Source organism: Phyllostomus hastatus, unplaced genomic scaffold (assembly GCF_019186645.2).
Source record: "Phyllostomus hastatus isolate PE091 unplaced genomic scaffold, TTU_PhHast_1.1 phas_scaffold_501, whole genome shotgun sequence".
Taxonomy (NCBI): domain Eukaryota; kingdom Metazoa; phylum Chordata; class Mammalia; order Chiroptera; family Phyllostomidae; genus Phyllostomus; species Phyllostomus hastatus.
Genome location: NW_025334033.1, coordinates 37,076,210 through 37,091,686, shown reverse-complemented (window position 1 = coordinate 37,091,686; position 15,477 = coordinate 37,076,210).

Sequence of the window (15,477 nt, the reverse complement as noted above, 5' to 3'; positions counted from 1 at the left end):
ACTTCCTACTCTTCACTGTTCTTTGAACTATTTCCCGCAAGAACACAGTAATGCAGGTGTGAAGAGCACAAGTGAAGAGCATCAGTATTTGCAGTCAGGTTGGCCTGCCTCCACGGTCCAAACATAATGCTCTACACTGCAAGCCAAAGCATACCACTGTCTCTAGAATGACCCATCCATTCACCACTCCGCCTGCCAGCACTGTGGGGTTCCTCCCAGCTGCCACCATTCCCGCTGTGGGAGGAGGCTGTGGCCGAAAACCTTAGTCATCATCTCAGTATAATGGCCTGCCATTGAGAACCCCTGCGATGGACAATGGACTTGCTATTTGAGACCCTGGACACTTATGAGCAGGAATTTTCCCATTTTCTATTAATCAGAAATAAAGGCTCCCATTAGGAAGCTAAACATAAGCTCCCATTAAGCAAACCTCAGGGCAGGCACATGCTAGCATGAACCTCTCAAACCCCAAGGTGTGGTGAGACACGCCCTCCCTTCCACTTGCTTACATCTCCTGACCTGTTGCTGTGGTCAGGTGGAGGCGGGGCTGGGCTCTCGCCTGTCTCTTTGAGTGGTGTGAAAGCTCTTCTAGGATGATACTGGGGGCGGTTCCAGCTAGAAGCCTTCCAGGCTTGCTGGTCTCCTGACCGCTGGGGGGTGGCCTCCTGAAACTGTCCTCCAAGCTGCCCTCACTGATTTTTCACCTCTTTCTCAAATCAGGGCTTCTGCCCTGGACAGCCAGGTCCTCTTTTCTTAGTGCTGGTCACAAGTCCACTCACAGGGCCCTGCCGCTCTAGGCCTGGACACGCTTTCATCCATGTTGCTGACCCGTAGGGGAGACTTTGCTACTTGGTTGTACAGTTCTGTTTGAACTGTCTTTTCTGCTTAGGAAATATCTGCTCTTAACCCTTCTCCTTTAACTTTTCAGACATTCATTTTTTTTTATTTTTTTATTTTATTTTTGGCTATCATCAGACTAACAGGAATAGAGGTACTACTCTGATCCTGACCTCCACTGACCACAGTGGGACCTCCTTCTCTTCCTACTTCACCCCAGGGGGCTCCTCCACTCTTCTTCTGAGAGAACCGGGTCTCCCTCACAACCCTCACAATCCAGGAGGCGGGCGCCACAGTGCTCACCTGCACTCCACCACAGAGGAGGCGGACCCTCAGCAGGGACCTTGACCCAGTGGTCTGGCTAGGGTGGGGCCTTCAAAACACTGACCCACAGTGCCCCTTACCATCCAGCTGTTGTAATACCAACATATATATTCAATCTTAGAATTTCAGGCTCTTTTTCAAATTTGGGTTTTATGCTTACCTCTTCAAACAAAAGTTAGCAATAGTATTCTTAGCAACTGTCAATTTAAAAACCTCTGTCTCTTCTTCTCACAGGAAGAAAGTCAAATGGATGGCTCCAGGTTTAGTTCCCTGCGGCCCACAAGACACACAATTCTTTGCAGATGGTTCTCTAACTCAGAATAGTTAGGAGAGTGAAGAATATTTGTGAATATCAATCAATCAGAATATCAAAAGAATGTCTCCAAAACAGCTCTAATTGATATGAAAAATATTGTGCTTCCCACCCCCTCACCCCCAATTTCCCTCCATGCTCCCAGGTGCTGGGGCAGAGGTGTCCTTGGTGCAGTGGATAAGACCCAGCTTTGCAGGCAGTGTTAGAGCAAGCAATGAGAGCAAAAGTGTTCTGGGAGATTTCTGAAGACCAGCTTCTACCTTGGTCTGGTCTTTTGACATTCCTCTAAGGTTCTGGCCATGTCCTACAGAAGTCTGCTCATTGCTCTGGTTGGAAGTACCCACTGGTCACAAAAGAAGAGTAAAGAAAAGTAAATAAAGGATAATACTGCACTCCACTGCCTCCTCCCCACACTTGGGTGCCCCCTTACCCTTCTTTTTTTTTTTGGTTTCCAAACACTTGTCTTCTAATATACCATAAAATGTCTTTATTTGCTATGTTTGTTGTTTAGCATTTCTCTCTCCTGGTGGAATGTAAACATCCAAGTGGCAGGGAACTTTGTTCTGTTTACCCCATGTGCTTGTGCTTATAAGAGGTCTATCCCATGTGCTTGTAAGAGGTCTAACATGTGGTGGACACTCAAAAACTATTTGTTGAATTAAATTGAAGTTAAAACTGGAACAGTGTTTAAAGTTCCCTTCCCTGATCTCTAAACCCTCTGATTTTCAAAGCTTTTCTTGCCTATTTGGGTCAGCTTGTTGGTACTCTTTTTGGAGGCGGCCGGCCTCCCTCTTGCCAACTGCCATGACACTGATCCGTTGTTTGCGTACAGCTCCTTCTAGGCATGAAGACAGTCTTCCACCCAGGGACCCACAGCCAAGCTTGCGCAGCTGAGCTGGCACCTGGCATCCAGATGTGGTAAGCTGTCCCCCGTTCTTTTCAGCTTGTTGCAAGCACTCCTGGGCATGCCATGAAGCTACTCTGAGCTCTTCTGACCACGTGCTTCTTCACTTGACATGACTTGGAAGGGAATGGACAAGACCTGGTGTTCTGCTCACTATCAACTGCTTTTCATTAGAGCAAACATCCAGCCCTGCCCATGTGTTGGGCCCAGCCCTGCCTAGAGAAGCAGGCACAAAAGCTGGGCCAGTAGCCAGCAGGGCCAGAAGTGGACCCCAGATTCAGACTCTCTGCCAAGACAGAAGGAAAGAGGACTGCAGAATATCACTGAGAACACTGAAGAACTGAAAACCAGATGGGTGGGAGACCTGCCCAACATCATATGGCAAGATGGTGGCAAACTGGGACACTGCTCCTATTCCTCCTTTACAGCCCTGCCCTGTGGCTAAGTGTCTACTCTTACCCTTGGTCAAGAGGCAAGGCCACCACACCTGCCCCGCATGAGTATGGCTCAGGCACCAAGGGTCTCTGAGGCCTTTCTTATATACTATTTTTCTTCACACAACTCACCGGTCTTTTATGGGAAGACAACTGACTTCAATGACACAGTACCCAACTCTATTTTCCTGAGCACCTCCTTACATTTAATAGGCACTCACCAGACAGCAATTGAATAAAGAAATCGAATGAATAAGTGAATTTGGTTCATTCTCTTAACACCCTCTATAGATGTGAGACAAGGTTTCCTTCCATGCTTATTGTAGCTTAAGCACCAATCTAGCAAGATAATCACTAACTGACCAGTCCTCACTTCTAAGAGTATATCTTCACAGTGGATATGTTACGTGATTTGGTGCTCCCGGACAAAAGCAGGGAGCAGAAAGCACAGAGCAGGCCTGGCTGCTGAGCACTGGATCTCTGGAATAGATGCTCTAAATCGGAAACCCAGTGGGGCCGAGAAGGAACCAGGGCCAAAGGGACAGATGTAAGATAGAAGAGAGGATGTATTTCTGCCTCATGTCATTCAACATCAGAGCTGGGCAGTGATAGTCAGCCCCTCACTCGCTGCATTAATAATGCCTCAGCAAGGACACAAATAAGTTGGCTGGAAACAAGTCACACATCCTGCCCACACTCAAGGGAAGGGGATTACACAATGGTGTGAACACTAGGAAGTGGGGATCATGAGGATTTCCCTAGACTCTGTCCACCACACCAATATTTCAGTGTCGGCAGGAGAGGTGACCCATTTTGCCTTTCTCTTGGTTCAGGCAGCTAGGTTGCCCATGATGGGAAGTGTCGAATGGCTAAACCAGACAAGTTAAAAGGACTTGATGGTCATGTTAAGCCATGAAGAAGAAGAGGAGGAAGAGGAAGAGGAAGAAGGAGAAGAAGGAGGAGAAGGAGGGGAAGGGGAAGGAGGAGGAGAAGGAGGAGGGGAAGGAGGAGAAGAAGGAGGGGAAGGAGATGAAGGAAGAGGAGGAGAAGGAGGAGGAGGAAGAGGGGAGGAGAGGAGGAGGAGGAAGAGGAAGAGAAGAAAAGGAGAAAGAGTAATCCTCAGAAATTCAAATCAATGAGAAAACAAAAATTGAAGAGGCAAGAGAGCACTGGAATGCTTATCCATAGTATGTGGTAATGCCCAATTATCTGGAACTTCAGGTTTAGTAGAGGAAAGGAGGAAATCCTGAGGCCCCAGCACAATGAGAAATTGGATTACAGCCTACCCCTCCACCCACTAAAGCCAGAACATCGAAAAGACCAGACTCCCAGAGGTAGACTGGGGTGGAGTTGGGGGGCAATCTTTCATAAAGAGATCATTAGAATTATTATTTGCTTTGGCCTTGAGTATTTGTAGAGAAGGAAATATGAAAAAAAAAAAGTCCTCTCTGAGAATTCCTAACCACCATGAGCATCCCTCGTGAAGATTTGGGATGAGAATCTGTACTAGCATCTCCGAAAAAAATCTCAAACTGAAAATTTAGGTTAAAATTATCTTGGGCTCTGGCTGGTGTAGCTCAGTGGACTGACCATGGTCCTGCACACCAAAGGGTCACCAGTTCAATTCCCAGTCAGGGCACATGCCTGGGTTGCAGACCATGTCCCCACTGCTGGGGGTGGGGGGGACATGAGAGGCAACCACACATTGATGTTTCTCTCTCTCCTTCCCTTCCCCTCTCTCTAAAAATAAATAAATAAATAAAATCTTTTAAAAAATAAATAAATAAAATTATCTTGGGATATAGCATGGAATGAAACAATCAGTGCACAGAGGAATATATATAGTAAGATTCTAGTTATATAAAATTAAATAACTAAATAAAATATATTAGGAGATGCATACAAATGGTGAAAACAAAAGGAAAGCAAGAGAATAATGAACTCAAAATTCAGCAGAGTGGATACTTTTTCATGGGAAAGAGGAGAGATGCAGGTAAGGAGGGGTATACAGAGGGTCTCAAATATGCTAGCAATGTCTAATTGTGGGTGATTATCCAGGTTAATTTTATTACAAATTTTTAATTATGCTCTTTGCTCCTGGACCCGTGCGAGGGGCTTAAAGGACAGTCCCTCAGATCTGAAACAAACATGAATATGTTCTCATAGTGAGAAGACTGTCAGTTTAAAAATCTTTGTCACTAAGGAACTGTGATCAAGAACCACCTTGCTTTTTAATATCTTTTCTTGTTTCTTGTAAAAAATAAAACTTCTTTAAAATAAAGCACATATACTTTAAAATAAAAAAAAATTTAAATTGTACAATATATACAGAATATATATTGTATATATGGAATATGTAGAATATATATTGTTAAGTTCACTTTTTAATATGAAATACATTATATATTAAAAAGTGAACATAAAAGAGATATTAGGAAAACTACCAGATTCTACCTAAAAGCCTTCAACAATTATGACTTATCTGTTGTTAATGTTTGATTTAGTAAGCACTTATGATATGAAACAAGAATGGAAAGAATGTGGTTATGAAGTGGTTCTCCAGTGAGCCTTGACATTTGGAGCATGCAAAGAAGAAGTGAGACGTAGCGACAGCCACTCTAATTGCAGGGCAAGTGCTCTGAGCAATCCCTGCCCTGCGACATTCGCAACCAGTCACTCCGTAGTTGAAGCCAGGATCACCTTCTCCCATTAATCTTGGGCGAGGAAGAGTAACGTGTTGTAAAAGCTAATGACTTGTGTTCCACCTCATTCCCTGCTTCTGGAGAGGTTAATTAGACCTCTTATGTCTGCACCCCTGAGCTGCCCCCATGTTAAGCTTTCTTTTCCCCTCTGAATCCAGTTCTTCTAAACAACTTAAGTTTTTTCACTTGGTGTATCACACCTCACAACATCCTCTTTGGCTTGCCTTTATTTTAAAGATCAAAATTAATTTCTCTAAAAGCCCTAAACTTCTATTATTCTGTCCCCAACCATATAGTGTGACTAAAAGGAACCATACATTCCTTCACTCTAAGGACCCCAAAGTAACAATCTACAAAGGGGGACCCCCCAAAATCCCCAGAATCATCTTCTGGAGGGCAGGCCCCTTGTAGTGCAGGCTTCCCCCGCTAGGTGAGTGTTCTAGGACCCCATCTGTGTCAGTGTACCAGCTGGCGTTGTTGTGAGAAGTTGCATTTGGCTTCAGTGAATTTTTTTTGGAGAGTCTTTCAACACGTTTGTACATTTCATGATGAGTGATCTACGAGTGCACCTGCCCATACTGCACAGAGTATTCAGCAGTTTTTGACCAAAAACAGCATGACCCCTGTGTCCCACCCTCCCTATTCACCTGGTCTCACTCCAAGCGACTTTTTTTTTGTTCCCCAGATGAAAAAAGTCCTCAAAAGGAAACGTGTTGCTGATGTGGAAGAGATGAAACAAAAACAGCAGAGGCACTAAAAGGCATAAGAATCGATGAGTTCAAAAACTGTTTAAGCAGTGGAAAAAATGACTCAATAAGTGTATTGCATCAAATGGAGAGTACTTTAAAGGTGACTGAAGTTTAAACATGTAAGAATGGATACACAAATTTTTATCAATAAATTCATTTTTATTTATACCAGGAGTCCTCCCTGGTATAAAACCTCCTGCATAAATTGCCAGTTCCTTGCAGAGAGAAAAACAGCATTCTAAATCATCTCCACTGTCTTCTGAGACAGCTTCCTCTCATGGCAACTTAAATCTCTCCAGGTAGCCACACCGGGGCCTCCCTGCCACCTGGCTGCCCTCCCACGACTCCACTTCCCCACCACTCCTGACCAGGCCCCAACCAGATGTGACCCATATTCCAGGGACAGCAGGGCTGCAGCCTCTCTTGGTTGACGTGGGTGACTTGGGTGCGGGCCTGTCCCTCCAATGCCGTCACTTAGAGTAAGTCTGACTGGTGTCGGGTGGTGTACACCAGGAGGACTGATCATTACAGCTGGCAGAGAGTCACCCTCCCACAAAGGTATGACACCTGGAACTTTGCAGGTTCCTTGAAATACCAACAATTTCAAAAAGCTTTTGCAAAAATTTTTTAAAAGTCAGGGAGGGTGGGGGCAGGGGATTGCTACAAGGCTGAGTAAGCCACAATGTGTTTACAGCGTAAGTTACCACATAAATAAATGATAGGCACAATGAAGGGAATATAGACTCCCAAAGGTTCCCATTTACCCACGAAAGACAACATTGGGTGGTTGAGTCTCCTAAGAAGACCTCCGGTCCAGTCCAGGCATGATTAACTGGGACCCAGGGTAAAAGATTTTCAGTCTTTTCTGCAAGACAGCTGCTAGCACTTGAGTGCCCTTTGCCCTCTGGTCTGTTTTGCGTTTCCAGGTCAGAAGTCAGGCTTCCCAGTGGCTACCTTGGGTCCCCGGGACTTAGCACAGCCCCTCCGCACACCGTGGGGGGTAAGCCTGCTCAGCAGCAGGGTCTTACTCTCATTTGCGCCCTCTCCTGCCATCTGTCCTGTGCATCCTGCCGAGCTCCTAACAGCCTGTGAATGGTTCTGAGGGCAACCTCAGAGCAGGCAGAACTTACAGCCTTCCTCCTCCTCCCCAGCTTTTTTTCTCCAAATGGACAAGTACTTTAAAATCCACATGTAAGGTTCTTCTCATTTCCCAGTAAGGAAGGGCATAGGGAATCCAGGCCTCATGTTACCCGACAGGCAGAAAGAAGCACTCTTACAGGACATGGAATCCTTTTGCAGAGTATGTGTTCCTTCAACCTTGCAGGAGTGCTGGAAGACAGAGACTCAACATGACTGTGGATGGATGCAGAATGCTGGGGGAAGATCTATGACCATCAGATGCTCAGAGCGTTTACTGCTTAACCTTTAAGAGCCCTGCTAATCATCCAGGCTTCTGAGACGGGCAGACATGATTTTGAATCCCTGCTCTGCCACTCAATAGCTTTCTGACCTTGGGAATACCACTTTACCAGTAAGACCTCAGTTTTCCCATCTGTAAAATGGGAGATTTGCTGTAATAATTAACAGAGACAACATACAGGGTCCGGCACGAGGAACACCCTTTTTTATTACAAAGTCATAAGGATGTAATTCTGTAACTTAATATCACACTCGAGCACACCAGATGACATTTTAGGTGAAATGTTAAAATTAAAACTATAAATCATTACACCTATATTATTACCCTACCAACCACACTCAAGCAGGCGTCACTTCTGCCGGACCCTGTGTATAGAAACACAGTGCCTGGCATAGAGCAAGCTCTCAACAAGGGTCTTCTATGGACCCTTAGCAGTTGAGGAGAAAATGTCCCTCCCTCTTCAAAGTAAAAGTTTAGATGTGATGGCAGTGCTGCTTAGTCACTCTTGCTCCTCATATATTTGTGCATAAAACCCCAGTGGATTCTTATGCCCTTGGGTGTGAAAATTTTAATGATGTTATTCTTAAGGGACTTACAAAAATCAGTTAACAAATTAAGGAAATTTCAAGCAACTAGAAAGGAGCCCACTTATGTCCACAGATGCCAACATATACGCTTCCTCTTAACAAGAAAAAGAGGCTTTTACAAAATAGATGTAACTCTAATTAGAGCCAAATTTGAGGAAAACTCTTGAATTGACAACATGGCAGAAATTGACAACTGCCCCCTAAGGCCCCTGCTCCCTTCTTCTGTAGTAATAAAACCCCTGGCTTTTCACCAGCACTGAGCCACATGGTTCAGTTCTGGCCAACCCGAAATGATCATGAGTGATGTGTGCAACCACCAGGCACTGGGGCAAAGGGGGCGGGGCCGCTACTCCACACGCCTTCCCGCCTCCGTGGGCTGCAACGCAAAGGTGGTTGTGGGCCCAGCTGGATCTCGTGGGAGAGGCCCACCCTCGGAATGGCAGAACACAGAGACTGAAGAAGCCTGGGTCCCTGGTACCGAGAAGCGGCCCAGCCAGCCCTGGGCGGCTCCCAGTGAACTGTTAGATGAGTGAGAGGCTCCCACCTCCCTCAGGCCACTGCGTGTTTGGGTCTCGGTTACAGCTGCCAGACCTGGAAATTGGCTGGTGTAACCCGTCAGAAGTTTATTGAGAGGATGGGGGTCTGTGGAACCTACATTATCTAGTTTTCCTTCTTTGAAAAATACTTGTGAGAATGAAAGCTTGACATTTCATATTCCTACATGGTTTCCTAGAATCTAGCACCTTGGTGATTGAATTTAAATATCTGTTTCTCCTCATCCCCGTAGCCCCTCCATTTTGCTTTGCCAGTTTGGAAGAGCTCTTTTCAAAGCTAACTATTCTTTTCTCAGACGTAAAAACATTCATGAATAAACACATTATCATAAAGGCCAGACTTAGAAACAGCAAGAAGAGAAAGGCTGAGGGAAAACGGTATGACAAAAAGAAGAAAATCAAAGTATCAGTTGGACTGTGTGATAACAACAGCACAAACATATTCATTGACTCCTCTCCTTTTTCAACCTATTCCTTTGCCAACCGAAGCCACACCTGGCTTTACCAGTTGCATCTCGGTGAGCCCCCATGTGCTTTCCAAAATTAAAGATAGCTGATGACCCCAGACCTTTTATCCTTATTTCTCTGCTCACTGGTGTCAGGGCAGAAGGTTTCTAACCTTACAGGATACACCTGGATTCTGAAGAAGAAAATTGATAGAATTGCTTGGGTTGCGCCGAACATCAGTGAACTGGCTCCAGGCAGCGGTGACCCATCTGGACACTTTTATTTTGATTCCCTGGTAAGAGCCTTTAGAATAGGCTGCTTGATGGTCTTACGAAACTTGGAAATTTGGGGCTCCATTGTGATACATACTGAGGCTATAAGGATATATAAAACAGAGTTCATAGTTTAGCAAAAAAAAAAAAATCACTCAAAAATTGCCCTGGCCCAGTAGTTCAGTTGGTTGCAGCATCGTCCCCATTGCCAAGGCTGCAGGTTCGACCCCCGAGTAAGGGCACATACTAGAATCAGCCAGTGAATGCATAAATAAGTAGAACAACAACTTGGTCTCTCTCTCTCTTTCTCTCTCTCCCTACCCCTAAAAATCAATAAATAAATTTTTCTAAATCTTAAAAATAAAGTTATGATGTAGTGTGATAATAAGAGACACAAGAAGGAGTGAATGGCAAAGTGCTGTAGAAGGCTTCACAGATGGTGACAGCAGAGCTAGGTTTCGAAGAGTATCTTGGGCTTTCTCAGATATATAAGAGGGGAAAATAGTATTCCTGGTAAAGTGGGTGGAATATGGGAAGCTTGGGAAGTAGCGAATGCATATTGTGGGCCCAGATAACAGGAAGTAAACCAGAGGTATTCGTGGGGTACATGATGGTGGGCAAGGATTGATATAGAATGTGAAGCCCAATTGTGAAGAACCTGATGAATGAGATTAAGAAACAAGTTCTTGTTTTCTTGGCAGATCCAGGCCTAGACATATGAGCTCCTTGGGCAGACTAACAATAGGACATCTCTTTAAACAAGTAGTTCCTAAATATTCTTTCAACACTCCAGTTATTCGGTGGGGTTGAGAGTGGAACTGAAAATGTATTAATCAAATCTGCATAAAGCACATAAACAAAACAGATACCTATAGCAATCAGTTGTTGCCAAAGTAGAGTTGAAATTCTGAAAAGTTAAATAGTTCTAATTTTTCCGTTGTTCTTTTTTTCTCTTCAGTTAACTTCTGGCCTTTTCTAAATCAGACATCTTCTTAGGAACCATACTAAGGTTTTAAAATCTCAGTGATAAGATGAATCACTCTTATGTGGTAAACAATACTTTGACATGCATATTTGGTATCTGAACTTCAGCTTCCTGCCAACTTCCCACTCATTGAAACCTTGCACGTATGGAGCAGAGTACTTATCAGAGAAAGGGCAGCCAGGGAGGATCGTTTGTAAGTTTTCCAACCTGGGCTACCATCTATTGCAATGGGAATGGAATCAAATTACTAGTTCCCACCACGTAAAGACTTGAGTGTAGAAACCTGAGTTATCTGGCACCATTTTAGTAACTCAGAGATGGATTTCCTGGGTGAGCCCACCCTGTATCAGCTTTGTGTTGGGAGAATACTTGTCATACTCTATTTTTTTAAATCTTTCTACTTTTTAGTGTACCCTTTCATCAAGAGAAATTTTGTGGAAAGCCCACACATAAAACAGATGAAGGCAGGTCTGCCCTGACTGGGACAGAGGAGTACCTAGGACCTTCCTTGTCAACATTAATGGTGTCTATATGTAAGCCCCGGGACTCTATGACTCTGAGGAATGGGGAGGTAATGGAGGTATTAAGCAGGAGTGACATTATCATTTTTGTGCAGTATCCTCCTTTTGCAAAGGAGGAAACTAGAGTCCAGCTGAAACTCAAACCATTGGCAATGAATTTGTAGCCCTTGGAGAGGGCAAAATTAATTAGATTAATTAGTGAGTGCCATCACCTTTGAATAAGTATCTGCCAGACTCTGAATGTAAACACACACACATACACACTGAATATCGCCACCCCTTTGGAGCTCACGGTGAATGCATTAACTTCTCTAATGTGGCTGCTTCTACAGGGGACGGCAGTGTTAGCAGTGGCACGGGGTGAAGCTCATTATCACAGGATAGCTGGGCATGAGACAGCAGAGGCAGAGTTTTCCTGCTGGGAGAAGCATTTTTACCCACCTGCTTTACCAAGTACCTCTGTCAACATGAATCAAGGCAAAGCACAAAGGACATATATTTGCTTGTATGGATATACAGTGGTAACAACAGAAGCCTAGGTGAGGTGAGCACCTTGGTCTCTGATCAGCAGGCCACCCGGGCCTCAGAGCTGGCAGATATCTCAGAGCTTGGTTCCCACACATGTGAAACCAGTCATCTCAACAGCTGCTTCTCCTCACAGGCGTTCCCTCTGGGCCATGTTCATCCCTTTGTTCTCACCAGCTTGTCTTTTTCAGATCTAAAGCTATAGAGCCAAGAATCAGGCTTACACTCCTTGCCTAGAAAGATGTCCCACCACTGCTTTTACATTAAAGGTGAGAAAATATGAGCTGATGTGTGTCCTTAACATATGCAGTGCCAGGAGTCTGGTACCTAAAATTTCACCTTTAAGATACTTGGGAGGCCCTGGCCAGGTGGCTCAGTCAGTTGAAACATCGTCCCATGTACCAAATGGTTTTGGGTTTGATCCCTGGTCAGAGCACATACCTATGTTGCTGGTCTGATCCCTGGTCCAGGTGCATTCAGAAGACAACCAATAAATCTGTCTCTCTCTCTCTCTCTCTCTCTCTCTCTCTCTCTCTCTCTCTCAAAGCAATCAACATATCCTTGGGTGAGGATTAAAATAAATAAATAAATAATCAATCAAATACATGTGAGAATCCATTTGAACATTTTCCCCAAGGCCTTTGTCCAAGTCAGCCCCTCCCCAAAAAGACCATCCTCATCTAGAATTTTGGATTATAATTTTTAGCTACTGGGTTTGTAGATCCTGAGTGCCTTTGAAATGTGGTGAAAGCTACACCCTGTCCCAGAAAAATGCACAGAATTTTGTACAGAATGTCAGAGGGTCCGTGGACACCTGGAGCTGTGTATGAGAACTCTTCTTGAGGTCGCCGAGCATGGTTCTCAGCCTCAGCTGCCCATGAGAATCCCTGAGGAGACTCAAAAAATACTAATATCTGGGTCCCACCCCCAGAGATTCTGAGCTAATCATTCTGGGGTAGAGCCTCATCTTCAAGAATTTCAAATGCTCCTTGGTTTGTGATTCTAATGTGAAACCATGGCTGAGGTTCACCGCTGGAGGTGACCTGAGAGTAAAGGCGGTGACAGCCTTTCTGACACCCTCCATTTCCAGTCCTTACAGGCACAGCTCTCACTGGGAGTAAGACCTGTGGTAAAGAGACCGTTGTTGATATCTGAGGCAAGAACTGTAACAATGGCCTAAAGCAAAACTGCACCAACGGGAAGGTCATGAAAGAGCCCTGGAGAGATGGCCAGAGTGTGGCTGAGACGGAGCCCAGGTGGCCAAGATTATGTCTGAGAAAACAAGGCTCAGTGCTGACAAGGCTGGTTGGCTAGGAGAGGATCGTTTAACAAAAATCAAGGGAGAAGAGGAGTTTCACTAGAAATTAACACAGGAGGTGGGATGGAGCCAGAGTCAAGTTCAGCAACTTGCTGCCCCTTCCCTCCTTAAAGATCACAGTGCATGATAATTGACAAATGGATTTTCATTTTCCTCCAAGAGAAACATACATTTTACTTAGTTTTTCCTCCCCAAACCACTCTGATGTTTGTGTCAGGTTTTTCCTCTTTGGTAACACTAGGAACCTGTAAGATATAGCAGCAGATGAAGAATTCCCCCATGTTACACAAGCATAGAATTTAGGAAACCACAAGTTTCTCCTCCCCCACCTCCTCCTCCTCTTTCTCTCTCACTTGCTCTTTCTCATTCTCTTTTTTGTGGCCAAGGTTCATGACCCATACCAGGCATTCTGCACAACTCGAGTATGCCAGAAGTCACAACAACAAAGCATTATGTCAGGTCAACACAGTCCATGTATGGAAACTTGCCAGCCAATCTCTGCCTGTCAATACAAGTGTTTGCAATTTCTACAACAACACTTTGATTTGGAGGGTTTTTAAATTTATTCATCCATCCATTCCATAAATATTCAATGAGGTCCTTGTAAGTGCTAGGCACTATCCTGGATGCTGAGGATATCAAATTTAAAAAAGGTCAGTTCTGCCTTTCCAAGAGTTTACAGTCCAGTAGGAAAAACAGCTGCAGAAGCAGAGAAATGACTAGTCGGTGCTCCGGTGCAGGAAGAGAGATGGGCACACAGGAGTGGGGGCCCGAAGAAGGATGACCTCCCTTCGTGCAAGATCACGGCAGATTTAATGAAATGGAGGGAAGGTTCACAGGGCAGGACTGCTGAGAAAAGCTTTCATAATTTATCACTGCGTGCGTGCTGAAACCTTGGTGTTTACCAATATACAACTTGTTCTTATTAGCTCCTCACACTTGAAAATCAAAACTGTCTTCCTTCTTTAGGACCCTGGACATCAAGGAAATCTGCTGATGTGTGAAGCTGGGGGATGAGAGATGAAATTGCTCATGGAAGAAATGGGTATTTCCCAGAAAATAACATGTTCTCTCTGAGAATCTCTTGAAGTTTGGCTGGAAGTTCATACCGACTCTTCGTGCTGGCTGAATGCCTGACTTCTGGGGAGTTCAAACATGTTAGAGCTACTTCCCCCGTGGTTGTCATAGAAACTCTCCAATGGGGATGGATGCCCAGTAAAAGCAGGAGGTAAACAATCAGGAGGAATATTTGCTGAGGTTGCCCCCTAGGGCTTCCACCCGCATCTGGCCAGATCTGGGTATTCAGCCCTTACCTCTCCCTCCAGCTCCAGGCCTCTCTGTCTACTGGCCATTAAACCTCTCCCCCGATGTCCATGACCAAACCTGGCCTCCACCCACTCCACACCTGTGGGTAGGAAAGCACACACATAACAGAAACATATGGAAACATCTACACTCTAACGCAGATAGAGACAGGGATTCCGATCTTTTTTCCAGCAGTTTTTTTAAAAATCAGATCTGATAGCAAGTAATAAAATGGATTAGTTGACTTTCAGCTCTTTCTAAGTCCTTTCCTCCTTGAAAAATCCCAATAAGAAGAAGGCAAGAAAAGAAAAAGTCCCCCCAAAAATCCAAACAGAATGTGGTAGAAACTTTTACTTGCCTCCTAATAACTGCTCTCCTTTTTTCCCTTGTAACAGAACCCTGATTTGATTTGGTGCAGCAAGGCACAGAGCTGAAAAGCATTTCCCAGCCTGCTTTGCAGTTTGATGTAGCCATGTGACTAAGTTCTGGTCCCTATTGTATGGGACTTCCAAGAAGATTGTTTAAAGAGGTTTAACAATATCTGACACTACTGGGAAAAGAGCCCTTTGTCCTTCTACTTTCCTCCTTCCTGCTTCCTGGGATGTAGATGGGATGGCTGGAGCTTCAGCAGCCTTTTTCTAGAAGATCTGAGTGATGAAAACTATGTGGTGAAGAGAAAGGTATCTGGCTTTTTAATGACTTCATGGAACTGCTCTATGAACCCTGAACTGCTTTCTTCCAGAATTTTTAAAGTGACAGAACTTAAGCTACTGTGTACTTAACCTACTATATGCAGGCTTCTGTTACAACATAACCTAATCTTTACCAATACTTTAGGTAATTAGGAGTTAGCTATATTTAATAATCTAGAGTTAACTATAATATCAGCAGGTATAGCTTGAGAGACACCTACAGCTGTTTAGTGAGTGTGATTAATTAAACATCAGCCCTTCCCATTCTCAACATTATTGTGACCATTTTGGATACTAGGCAGTGACATCACCAGGACAAAGGAAATGAACATTGGGTTGACAGTCAACTGCATGACTTGATGAAATTCAAAGGGCCTGGTAGCTAATGTTCTTCTTGGTCTTGCTATGTAATCCCATCCTTCCAGGCCTAAATGCAGCACCTGGATGCTCAGGCTCCACAGCCTACACTGGACTGAATCAGATCAAAGCTCCGTGACCCAACTGAGCATCAAGCAAACCACCCTCACGGCAACAACTCTGCTCCAACTGGCCTTATCAGGAAGCTGCTGACAAATCCACACACAAACA